At 41.6% G+C, this 12,942-nt stretch overlaps 1 long non-coding RNA gene across 1 annotated transcript; it reads right to left on the bottom strand.

The window, feature by feature from the left end:
* Positions 1–1,472: 1,472 nt before the first annotated feature.
* On the bottom strand, positions 1,473–7,941 carry LOC142776529 (uncharacterized). Its single transcript, XR_012887610.1, has 3 exons — positions 7,456–7,941; positions 5,641–7,389; positions 1,473–1,645 (listed from the first exon to the last, which is right to left on the bottom strand). It is a non-coding gene; the product is annotated as an uncharacterized LOC142776529 (long non-coding RNA).
* Positions 7,942–12,942: the final 5,001 nt, after the last annotated feature.

Genomic DNA, 12,942 nt, shown 5'->3' with positions numbered 1-12,942 from the left:
GATCAGTCATGTGCTCAAAGCCAGACTTGACAGATACCTTGAACAGTGTCCAGTCGGTTTGACGGGTGCAGCGTGTGTGCGTGCGGCGAAACCACCTGAACTGAACATAGGTTGGAAGGTGGTCACTGCCGTGAGTGTTCAAATCTGTGCACCAACATGCGGAAGACAGAAGGCTTCTGGAAATGAAACAGAGGTAGAGGCAGCTGCTGTAGGACGTGCGACGAACAAATGCAGGTGATCCATCGTTGAGTACGCCTAGTCCATAGTTGTATATAAAATTGGCCAAATCTCTTCCGTGATAATTCTTTGTAGTGCTACCCCAGAGAGGATGATGTGCATTAAAATCTCCGATCACATTGTGTGGCCTTTGTGCTGCTTGGAGAATGGTCCCCAGGTGAAAGCAGTTCATTTGTGCGCTTGGGTGTATGTATCCTCCTATTACTGAGAATGTCCGCTTTTTATGTGTTATAGTCCGGCTCACGTAATCATTGCTGGTATGCGACGCGACTTAATATGTCCCAAGAACGTCAAACCACGGCGTATACAAACGAGAACTTTGCTCGTACGTTGACCACTGTGGGATCAAATCTGGATATATCCAGATATACGAAAAGTTGAAACCATATTCGGTTCACATACAACGATAACAAGAAATTGATATTTAAAAACCCATTGTCTGATTTCTGACAGACGGCCGCGTAGGCCACAAGCATTCCAATGCATAACAAGCGACTGGCGCATGCGCTCTTCGAACATCAGCGCCATGTTCACTTACTGAAGCACCAGTAGAAGAGGCTCCAAAACCTCAAGTAGCTGCACAGCCGCCTTAGCAGCGGGAGTGTTTAGGCTGCTGAGAATCTTACGCATTGAATCCATCAAATTTTTAAGCATAGCCTTGACATCTGCGTTGTCCATCTTCTTGTTTTCTTCATTGGGGGTAGGGGCACTATGTGATGATGGCGCTATCGTAGCTTTTGACGGTAATGAAGGCCACTGAGTTTCCGACGTGGGGAGAGCCAATGACATTAGAGTTTCTGATTACTATAGTTCAGCGTAAGTCTATAGAGGCCCGACATGAGAGTTTCTGATGACCATTGGCTAGCGATAGTCCATAGAGTCCTGACATCTGAGTGTCTCATGGCCGTTGTCTAGTGAACTGCTATCGAGCATATGCAATAGGTTGACATCAAACGTCGCGTTGTAGACTAAGGTCCTATGCCATCAACAGAACATTTGCTGAAAAGCAGATCAATAAATCGCTTCTTTATTAATATGAAAGTGTGCACAAATTACAGGATTGTGAAGGAAATACCATCAGGCCACTTCCACCAACGAACAGATCATAGTTTTTTACACGTCGGAATCTTTCGAAGCCGATAAATAATGCTTCAAGTATATAATGCCTGCATTTGGAAACACGCATTACATTGTCAAGCAATTAAGTTCGAATAGGACAACGAAGGCGTCTAGTTCGTCCTCGTTTACAATTATGGCGAACGTCCTGTTTCATATGTACAAACAAAGAAAGAAACACCAAATGAGACATTTCAAGGAATAACTGCATTTGCATTTAATTTTCAACTTTGCACTGATGATAGGGTCTTTTGTAGCACCGTCGTGGTGGCCCCGCTGCTGTATTTAAAACCTGCAAGAGAGAACATGAAAACTTAGAAGGCCCTGAAACATAAATTTTATCGCAGCACATGAATAGACATTACAATTGATGAGTTTGCCTTTTTTAAATAGTGATATACATTTATCAGTTATATTAAATAATCCCTTTGAATTCAATGTCGAACCACATAGCCTTGACTTCATGCTGCGTAGAAAAAAAATAACCACTATACACCAGTTCCGAGGGCTGCCGATTGATCACTAATTGGAGAGAAGCCAGCTATCATGAACAGAGGAGTCAGTGGAGTCAGCTTCTATAAGGCAATATTGCAGAATAACCTCCTTACACGATTCCAATGGCACCCAATGTATGACTACGGCATGCAACAGTGGGTGTATATTCCACAACTGTGTTTTACACAAAGCTTCCACATTAAAATCCCTCTTCTTTAACTGAGAACTATTGAGGGCTCACGCTCAGAGGTGCAAAGTCATAGGCGTGTGCAGGGTTTTCCTACACTTGGGTGGCAGGGAGGTTCACCACGGCACTCCCCCTTACTTAGTTAAGTAAGTTTCTAATTGTGTAGCCCCCCTCTTAGTTAACAAGTTGGGGGAGGAAGGGCTGCCCCCACTCTTAAGCGCACGCCTATGTGCAAGATGAAATTGAGCAACAAACAGGCACACGAAATGTAGAGCTACATCTAGGTGATACAGCTACACAACTCTAGTGAAAACAGTTAAGAAATTGTGCTTTTTGTAACCTACAGTATATTACACAGATATGCATGTTGTAACATGTTACAGGTCGTTTCTACACATCTTTCTACAAGCAACAGGTGTGAGGAAGCAAGCAAAACATTTTTGTACCCTTGATTATTTTTGCATATTATTCAATAGCTAAATATACATTATTTAGGTACCTTGAAGAGGTGACAGAAGCTTTATAAAAAAACTAAATATTTTTACCTAGCTCCATGCTTTAGAGTGCACATCAGTTGGCCATGTTGACAACAAGTATTTCAAATTATGAAATTGATTGCTGGTCAATAATAAGCACAAGAATCTACACTGGGGTGTGTTGGCATTTACTGAACATTTTGATAGGACAAGGATAGGAACTCTTTCTAAAGAAAACTTTCAACAGCAGAAAAAACATGCACAATCAAAAGGGCAACAACACGAGCTAGCATTACTTTGTTTCCTCTCCCTTTTCTCTGTTAATATTTTGCCGTATCTTACAAAAGTTTCTACGCGATGAATTACCAACCCGACCAAACACTTGCGTTACTCAAGTATTTAAGGAAATAGCACATCACAGTGTTGAACTCGTGATTATTTTAGACCATGCAGATGCCAAAATTATCGCCTGAACTCTTACGTCACAGAGATAATACAATTTAGAGTGTATGTAGGAGCTCAGTGAGGAAATAAAATGTACACTCAGGAGTGAACAGTATCACGAGCTATGACGCAGACAAGAAAAGAATAATGGGTGCAGCAGCCCATGTATTTGCTTGCACTCCTGTTTCCTCCCAAGTACGTACCAACATGCGCAGTATGGTCAACATATATGTACAGTACTCACGGATTGAAACACGACATTCGTAGCGCGTGGCCACCAATGCATGTGCCGCTGCTCATAGGTGCTCGCGGAACCAGGATGTTGCACTGTTGTATAGAGTGAGGGCAAAACAGCGAAAGAGCAGGCTTACTCCTTCCGGTCGCTAAAGAGTTGGCATTTAGTTCACAAAGTGCACACTGCCAGCGTGGCGCAAGAAGGCTCGCGCATTTTCGCATGGATGCAGCCCGAATCAATGGGACTGTGCGAACCATTTATATAGTGACCATTATATAGTATATCGAGAGCAGACAACGCTCTCGATCGGCGCCCTTCGACGAAGGGGCACGTAGGCTGTGCAAGTAAGTAATTGGATACCGCTAAAATGTTGCGCCTGAAATGCGCTCGTTGACATAATAAATAGCTGCACAAAAGCATAAAAAGTTTTTGAAGCTTTTTGTCACAATTAAAAAGAAAAGCACCAGCCACGGGCCTGTTTCCGTGTAGCCATAAAACAATAACTAAGTACTTTCTTGTCTCGCCCCAAGCAGTGAATAGTGCGGCTATTTTGCGTGGCAAGCATTTGTAGAGCTGTCGGCCACAGAAGAACGAGCGAGCTTCTCACATTTTTATTCGACAATAGGCCGCAGTTTGCCCTAACCACACTAATACATGATATTATTTCCATGTTGCATGAAGGAAAGCAAGCCACGCATTTTCTTTCTTTTCGAGACAGAAACCACAAAATAAATTTTTATGCTTTTTTGCAGATGTTTATCATCTCTACAAACGCACACAAGGCGCAATCTACTAACTGAATCCTGCGTCCTACTTGCACAGCATGCGTACTGCATTGCCTAAGCACGCAGAACGAGAGGGTCGTCTGCTGGCGTGGCAATAAAAGTGGTGCGCAGCAGCGAGCCAGTTTGGTAGACATGCGAATGTGCGCGAGCTCTGCAGCGCTGCCCTGGTAGTGTACACGTGGTGAACTACAGGCCGACAATTTGGCAATCAGAACGAGTAGCCATGCTCTATAGGTCTTCCCCGTATCGCCCTATACCACAACGCAACACATTGGTTCTGCGCGCACCCACGAGCGGTGGCACATGTACCGTAAGCCTCACGCTCCGAGTGCCGTGTTTCAATCCGTGAGTACTGTACTTCCAAAAGAACATGAGTTCATTCAACAAGTTAACTTTGCCGTCCAACAAGGCTATTCAAGGCACTATCACACAGATTACACTTCTCTGCATGATAGGCCTCTATGTCTTGTGAGCTGTGTTACATAAACACATTCATGGTGTTGTCATAGATTGTAGTGGCAACATGTTCCAAACAATGTGTTGAAACATGAGTATGTGCTGCCTCTCAAATTTGTATTTCTGCACCAAAAGCTGTCCTTAATTCAGATGATCAAACTCTCAGGCATAAGGATTATCCAAGAAGGCTTTGTTAGAAAGGAATAAGTACTTGCATGCTGCACGATGTTACTTAAAACAAGATCGCACAACTTAAAAAATACCACAAATCTGCTCATACATGTGAAAATTCGAAAACGAGCTGAAACAACAACCCCCCTGACTTCCTTGAACACGAATTCGCCGAATTCTTGCGGCAGAATGTGCACATAGCACAAGCGTGCTTATTTATATTCATCAAATTTTTAGACTTCAATGTTGTTTGCGGTCCCTTCAAAAAGGATAAAAATTTAATGACACTTCTACTAGTAAAAAAAACTTAGTTAAAAATCCTTTATTTTCACTAAAAAAATTTTAAGGTAAAAGCAATCATCACGACAATAAGCGAAACATGATTATAAGTAAGATTTCATTGCACACATTTTCATGGCAGTCCAAACAATACAGATGTTGATGGAGAACACTTAAAAAAAACCAACAAATACTATAAGAAGGAATGTCAATGCAGCCAACTTTCCAACTTATGTGATATTTAGCACAATGTAACACAAAGACCATGAGAGAGCACGCGGCACGTGCCCCAACTTTATAAAAAATGGTTTATTGCAACCGAAGCATTGAAAATACAGGGTGAGCATCATGCCGTAAATTTCTGTGCTTCCGTTACAATAAGCCATTTTGTTTAAAGGGCACCGGTCTCATCCTTGTGTTATATTCAGCTAAATATTACTTATCGTTTAACAAACACTGTTGAATGTTTTTCCTTGTGCAACGCTTTAACAAGAAATCTTGCCTTGCTCAAGACAGCAGTGACAAGGAACAGCTGTTCCCATTATCAAGACGCCTCCAAGTGTCACAACGTTGGCTCCGGCACCATTCCATGTTCAATGATTACCAACCAAATGATGCATGTTCCATGTCCAAGGATTACTGCACTGAAGTGCAGGACATAGGCTTCCCACACCTAAGCAAAAAGACAGTGTATTCTAAACCTCAATAGGTGTTATCTGTCCGAACTATCACTCTGTGGTAACAAAAAGAAATGCCTACCACTTAATAAAGCTCGTTAGGGCTTGCAAAAAGACTGCTCCAATCGCGCACTGCAACCTGTCCTCTGTGTCAGGACCATGAACAGCTGCCATCGCTGATACATACATAAAAGATACCACAAAATATTACTTTCACAAAAACAAACGTTACATCACACACAGATAGTGAGTACCAAACATGTCTTAGCAAAGTGTATACTGATACATTAACCGTAGCTGTGGCATTGCACGTACGCGTCCGCTTTAGCTACGGGAAGTGCGTGGTTCGATCACCAGTGCCAGCCGGCAACCCACCGGTAGCTAAACAGGGTACAGGCGGGCTTCGAGGGGCTGTGACGCGTCACCCCAGTGGTGAAGCTTACTCTGCCTGGAGGACTCTCAACCCGTTGCGTGGGACCCGGTATACTGATACATTAAAGGGTAAATCTTTGAATAAATGGGTCATGGCACAATCAAAACAGGCAATATTGAACTAGCCCCTTATTGCTGACAATTAAAAGAGTGCCAATGAATGTTTCGCATTCACAAACTACGTAATAACACTACGCAGAGCATGCACATGTGTGAGGGTGATCTAAATGATGAAAACAATATTTGCAAAGAGTGCATGGTTTATGCGCACATGGCGTGTGTAAGAGCGAGCCATACATATTGTATTACATCATAAATCCAAGCTATTCAGGAAACAAACTATTGGTACTCTGAAGCAAATTCCCATGTAGTTTGACTTTCGTTCACACAAGCTATCTTAGAATTTTTTTATTCCATATGCTCTTCCCCAAATTATTATATTCTGAAGCTTTCTGTACATCTGGCAACATATGAATAGGACCTTTTTGCTTCTAATTTACTGCGTCACAAAAGATACAACATCAACGAATGCTACACACAGGTTATACATTCTTGTGACACAAGCAAGCAGGTGAGATTAGTACAACACTGATGTAAAAAATAAAGCTTGAAAATACAACTTCAAGCACCACACAATCAAGCAACAATTATACTACATGAGCGCATTGTAAGTTATTTGTGATTGAGCACCTCGTATGCTTCAAGAAGAAAATAATTTAAATAGCTAACAAAATTTCACACAAATATTGCAACAAAGGGTGTCATGTACTAGCTTAATTAACTAAATTGAATTCCCATATTTTTCTACTAACACTCGATATCAACATATCTTCAATGCAGCAGTAGGAGTCTACTCTTAGTTTCAGCACATAGTGTAGATTACTGAAAAACGTATAGTTCAAGTTAGCTCTCTTAAAATATTTATGAGGCAGCTAGGGTGAAATCCTGACCATAGAAAAATTACATGGATTTCTGGCACAAGGATTTGGAGCGCAGCCACGAAAACATCATTCGTGTGTGCTTGACAGGGCTGTGCGTTTTTTTATCTACGAGCCCAGTCGTGTGATTGTTTTGCACGTAAAAACGCACAAACCATCGAGTTAGGTGAACGTGAACTGCTCTCGCAACACCAGTATGTATAAAAGCAAGCACTTTTACAGGGCGACAAGGGATCAAAGGATAGCCACGTGCAGTAAACAGCCGAGGAATGACAGAACGGCAAGAGGCTTGCATGACCGAACGATAGATCATGTAGCGCAACGCAAATCTAAAACATGCAATCAACGCACATAGCGACTGTTTCTTACAGTGATATAAAATAAGCCACCTCAAAACATACCTATCGGGTCTCTGGTTCGTCATCCCCGCTGTGCCAACAAGCCGCCCGGGCCATCGCTTCCTGCATACCATTTGTCACGCAATGAAGTAACCCAGTTACGTAGTTCAGCGACTTTCTTCAACTTACCGAAGTTTTGGCATAGGCTGTGCACTCTTCAGTCGCCCGTCAAAAAGCTCACGCTCTCGCATAACATAAGTCACTGCTTGTGACACCAGGGGTCGAGCATTGTCTTCGAAAGCACACTGGACATTGAATCACGCAAAGAACACGAGTAATTTATAAATGGAGGAAGAAACCATTTTTCGGAGCGAACACGAAGGCGCGCCTCCGATGTGGCTTTTTGGAGCAGGGAACGTACGGCCAGTCATCGTCCGCCACTCGATCAAAGCAGCAGAACTTCCCGACACGCAGAAAGTATCCTGTAGACCAATTGATTGATTTGTGGGGTTTAACGTCCCAAAACCACCATATGATTATGAGAGACGCCGTAGTGGAGGGCTTCTGTAGACCAATTCCAAAGGAGGATCAGTATACAATTCACGCAATAACTATCAACACGGCAATTATGTAACCGCGGACTTGCTGCACATGTTCTTGCGTGAAGCTGGTGGTGAGCCTGCAGTACAACGAGGTCTGTTGCAAATGCTGATTTACAAGCTTAATCAAAATAAGTGAGCAGGTGGCAGCACTAACAAGTCACTATATAAATATTTTAATGTAACAATGAAGTGTATTCATGAGTTTTTAAGCCAAATGAAGCCTTTTTAACTATTAATTTGCAATATGTGTAGTTATGCAGTTGTTTTTATTTTGTTTTGCACAACAAAAAAAAAGGTTTCACAACTCATGTCAACAGCAATGGCCATCTCTGAGTCTCTGCAACACAATGTCAATAAGTACAGATCTCAAGGGCAATGCTTTTGCTGCAGCGGCTTTGTTCGTGTGCAGAAAAGAATGAATGGCATAGATTCCTGCTCGACAGGGAAGAAAAGAATCTGACAAGGGTGTACGTTCCTTTACGTCTCTACGCAGTGGTGTTCTGTGGTGGCGTAGCCAGGGGTTGGCACACCGAGTCCGTAACCCCTTTCTGCCCTCCCCCCTCCCCGCGCCTTTCGGGCGATTTTTTTTTCGGCGTGGCATAGATAGAGCGAAATGACTACTCGCCTGCCCCCCTCCCCGTTCCCCGAGATCAATGAGGGATTCCTTTTCTTACCCTTCCTTGATTTTTTTGTTTTTTTCATCTACGCCGCTGTCTCTACGTGACAGCTAGCATTGTGACAGAAAAACAGTGGCGGGGTGAGAGGCATGAATGCGCATTCAAACTTCTCTCTTCCTCTCCATCACGCCTTTGCTCTCCACCACCTACCGGTGGCGGGTTGGGGGGAGAGGGGCACACATTTGGCAGCTGCCGCTCCCAGCCATATTTTTGTTGTAAAAGTATGACTGATATTGAAATACGCTTTCTTATGCTCACTACAATGATACGATGAGTTTATCTCGTGTGCTGCCCTCGGTGTCCACTGAGCCCCACCGCGGTGGTCTAGAGGCTAAGGTACCGGGCTGCGAACCCGCAGATCATGGTATCGAATCCCGACTGCGGGGGCTTCATTTTCGATGGAGGCGGCATTGTAGGCCTGTGTGCTCAGAATTGGGTAAAGAACCCCAGGTAGTCGAAATTTCCTGAGCCCTCCCCTACAGCGTTTCTCGTAATTATAACGTGGTTTTGGGACGTCCAACCCTACAAATCAATCAATCATCGGTGTCCACTGATCGGCTAATATAACCATCCCCCTCCATGCAAATGGCAATAGGCACGTCTATGCAACTGTTTGGGGTACACCTTCAGCGTAAGCGATCGACGCAATGCCTGTTAGATTTAAATACATATTCAAAATTTATGCGCACGAGGTGGTGGAAAGCACCCCTGAATGGCCCAGTAAAGTTTGCCTCCACATCGTCCTTCTGGCACGAATATCTCATCATCTATAATAATATAATAATAATAATAATAATAATAATAATAATAATAATAATAATAATAATAATCGTTATCGTTGTTGTTTTCAGATGCACATGTACAACCTTATAATTGTATCTGGGCACGCTACATGAATAAGTAAATAATAAATCATAGATTACTAATGAAATCGCAAGCATTAGATGCCTCATTAAATGTAAAATTTGACCATTGGCAGCGTCTCGCATCCTGCAATGTAGGGAACGATAGATGCATGCAAAAAGTAATCACCGCGAGATGACGTGTCATTATAGCGCCACATGATAAAGTCATTACATCGCACACAATCCCATCATAGCTTGTCCAAAGGCTGGCTGGCTGATTGGCTACGCAAAGCGGTGTCATTAACCGTGGAGAAAATGCATAACCACATTAGTTGCAGAAAGTTTTCGAAGGGCGGCCGGATGAACACATCCACTGATTGGAAAAAAGAAAGAGATGGCTATCGCCTTCGAGTTGTCTTACGTGAATTATAGAATAAGAGACCCTGAAATAATAATAATAATAATAATAATAATAATAATAATATTATTATTATTATTATTATTATTATTATTATTATTATTATAATTATTATTATTATTATTATTATTATTATTATTATTATTATTATTATTATTATTATTATTATTATTATTATTATTATTATTGCTCTTATGCTCTAGCTGATTTACACTTAAGCATGAGTACGAAAACTTTCTCTTCATGTCGATGTACTATTTACTGAAACATGGTCGAAAAATCTATGGGGATACAAACTGTTTAGTGTTTTAGATTTCCGAAAGACAACATGTAAGTAAATGTGAAGAACAGCAAGTAATTGAATCAGATTTAGGTGCACGTTAAGAAATCAGACATCGTCGAAATTTCTGAAGCACTCCGCTACGGCGTTCTTCATTATCATATAGTGATTTTGGGATCTATAATTCCCGCGATAATTACATTTACTAGCAAAAATTGAGTTTTTGTTGGTTCTAAAAGATTAACGAATTTTTTTTTCATTGTGATGTGTTTTGACATTAGGACACACACTGGAAAGTATGCGTATTTTGATCATCAGAAATACTGGTGCATGTTGTCATCTGAGTCTCTATTGCACACCTGATGCTAAGAGACATTAGGCTTTGCAGGTCTAATGTCCATCTATTGACTCATTAGGTGTGCATTATATGCACATTATACTCTCAAAATTCGTTTTCATAAGGGTTTGCTTCCTTGAAGTAGCGAGTAAGGTGTCGTCATCTTACGGCTGGCGTGAAGCTGCGTAGCACCACCGCTTTTGGCCAGAGGAACCACTCTTGTGAAATTTTATCCTACTCTATAATGTAAATAGACGCCAGAAAATAATATTGACGCAGCTACCACTTCCCCTGTTTGTTTGTTTTTACTGCAAAAGTTAGCGGCGTGTTATCGTAGCAAGCATGAGTTTATCAGTGGCGGAATGTCAGCTGGCATGCAGTGCAGGCAATGAAGCAGGCGACCAGAAAATATTCGAGAGGGAGTCGCCATCACGGCACAACACTGCCTTTCCTTGTCTTATGCGTACACGCGGTCCGCTTTGCAGAAATTGTTTCCAATTATTTTCTATGTAACATTAGCGATCGAACAAAGTTATCTTTTTTTAAACCATCGAGAGTAGTTACTGGCGCTTCGGCTTTTCAAGCCATTCGTTCCGTAATGACGCAAGGCAGTCCCATCCCTCCCAGCTCCATCCGGTGACTGCAGTGCCACGGCGAGTCATGGCGCAAACTAATACGAGTGCCCAAGCGCTCGGTGCTTTTCTGACGTTGGCGCGTGGCCTGGGCACACAAATGCGCGAATATGCTTGATGGCTTTAGCCCGTATCGGTGCGCTGACGTCGGCTGTCATTGCACTGGCTGTTCAGTGTACTATCGGGGTTTCAGGACTTCCTCTATTTTGGTGTTGTTTGGTGGTTCGGTATTGTTTGGGGTGTTGTTTAGTTTCAGGGCTTCCTCTATTTTGGTGTTGTTTAGCGGTAGTGTTGGATGACCAACATCCCACGTCGATGTGATTATACACGAGGGCTCTTATTTACACGACTCTTACCGAAAGCTTGAACAAAGACAACACCACACGAAACACCGTGACGTCATAAATTTTGATGGCGTTTATTGGATTCTTCATTGCTTCTACTCAATGAAATCGAAGGCCACTCTCAGAGACAAATGAGCATACAAAGTTTCAAAAAATACCACCAAGTCGATTGCGAAAATACAAAAAATATATTTTGAAAATGTTGATGACAGACGCAAATTTTTTGGCCAAAATTTCTGAATTTAAACTTCAACCATGATTATTGCGGCTAATATTATAATTACGATAGTGATACGTATAGCATTGACTTCAGAGTTCTCAGTGTGCACTTTGACAATTTAAAAGAAGTCACTGCTTCTTTTTACTTTCTATTTTACACTTTTGTAGAGTAAACACAAGAAGCTCGTGAATCAAATGCGAAGAAGTGGAATGTTGCACAGCAAACTAATGTTGGGAGTCCAAAGTTTGTACAATGTGATTTCACCAATGCCCCACTGCCACTGCAGAGAACACTAAACTTGACGAGAGTACAGTACCAGAGACCTATATATCCCTGCCGAGGGCCTTCTCCAACAGTATATTTAGGAGCCCTTAAACTCAATCACGTCAGAACAAAATACATTATAACATCTGGTGGCCGTATAGTCCCACAGATCATCGCAGCACAACACCACCATTCACAGAATGGGCACTTAGCTTATATTACCTGGTCATTTAATATAAAAAATATTTTTATTGAAGCCTAAACAAGATGAACAAATATAAGTAAGCTGAAAAATCCATTTCGCATCCAACATTTACAGTGATTAGATATATATCCACGGTGCAGGTGGCACTGCTAATAGCTTTATTAATTAAGCTTGAAGTATCCTGAATATACATGTTAAAGTTACACAATAAAAAATCAGTGAGCTAAAAAAAAATTCCTAAAATGGCTCACTGGGACCCTCATAAGCAAAACGAACCATTTGGTATAATAACAATGCGTCTCGGATCCCCTTCTAAGATGTCTGAATTGGCTCCTCATTAGCTTCAAATTATACTGCACACTCCATTTCACCATTTAACAATATGAAAAATGTTTCATGCTGTATACTCAATGAATTTCCGCCTAATGACATATCTTTTTCCTAAATATTCATGGCTGAACAGCAAAGTAAGGTAATGCAAATGTGTAAATAATAGTGGATATAAAAGAGACACTGAAAATGAAGTATAAAGCAAAGAGCTTATTTTGACTGCGTTTTAGACAAAAAAGTATTGCAATCACCCGACCAACAATGCAAAGCTATTCCCTATGCGATGTATGGAAGGGAAGAGAAGGACAGCTGAGGAAGCACTTGTGCTAACAATGACATTACAATTTAAAGAGCCATGTAAATTGAAATTGCAGGCAAGGAGCGATGTGGTACGCAATGGTATACCATCTGATATGTAAACGATTGTTCAAATAAAAATAGAATCTGTGTTAGTGTTGCTATAGTGTCAATCATACTAGCGGATATGTCAATCTATGTATTTACAGCTTATATTCACAAGAA

The sequence above is a fragment of the Rhipicephalus microplus genome, chromosome X, assembly GCF_043290135.1.
Source record: "Rhipicephalus microplus isolate Deutch F79 chromosome X, USDA_Rmic, whole genome shotgun sequence".
NCBI classification, from domain to species: Eukaryota; Metazoa; Arthropoda; class Arachnida; order Ixodida; family Ixodidae; genus Rhipicephalus; species Rhipicephalus microplus.
Note: the sequence above shows the minus strand (reverse complement) of the source record. Positions and strands in the feature narration are given on the sequence as shown.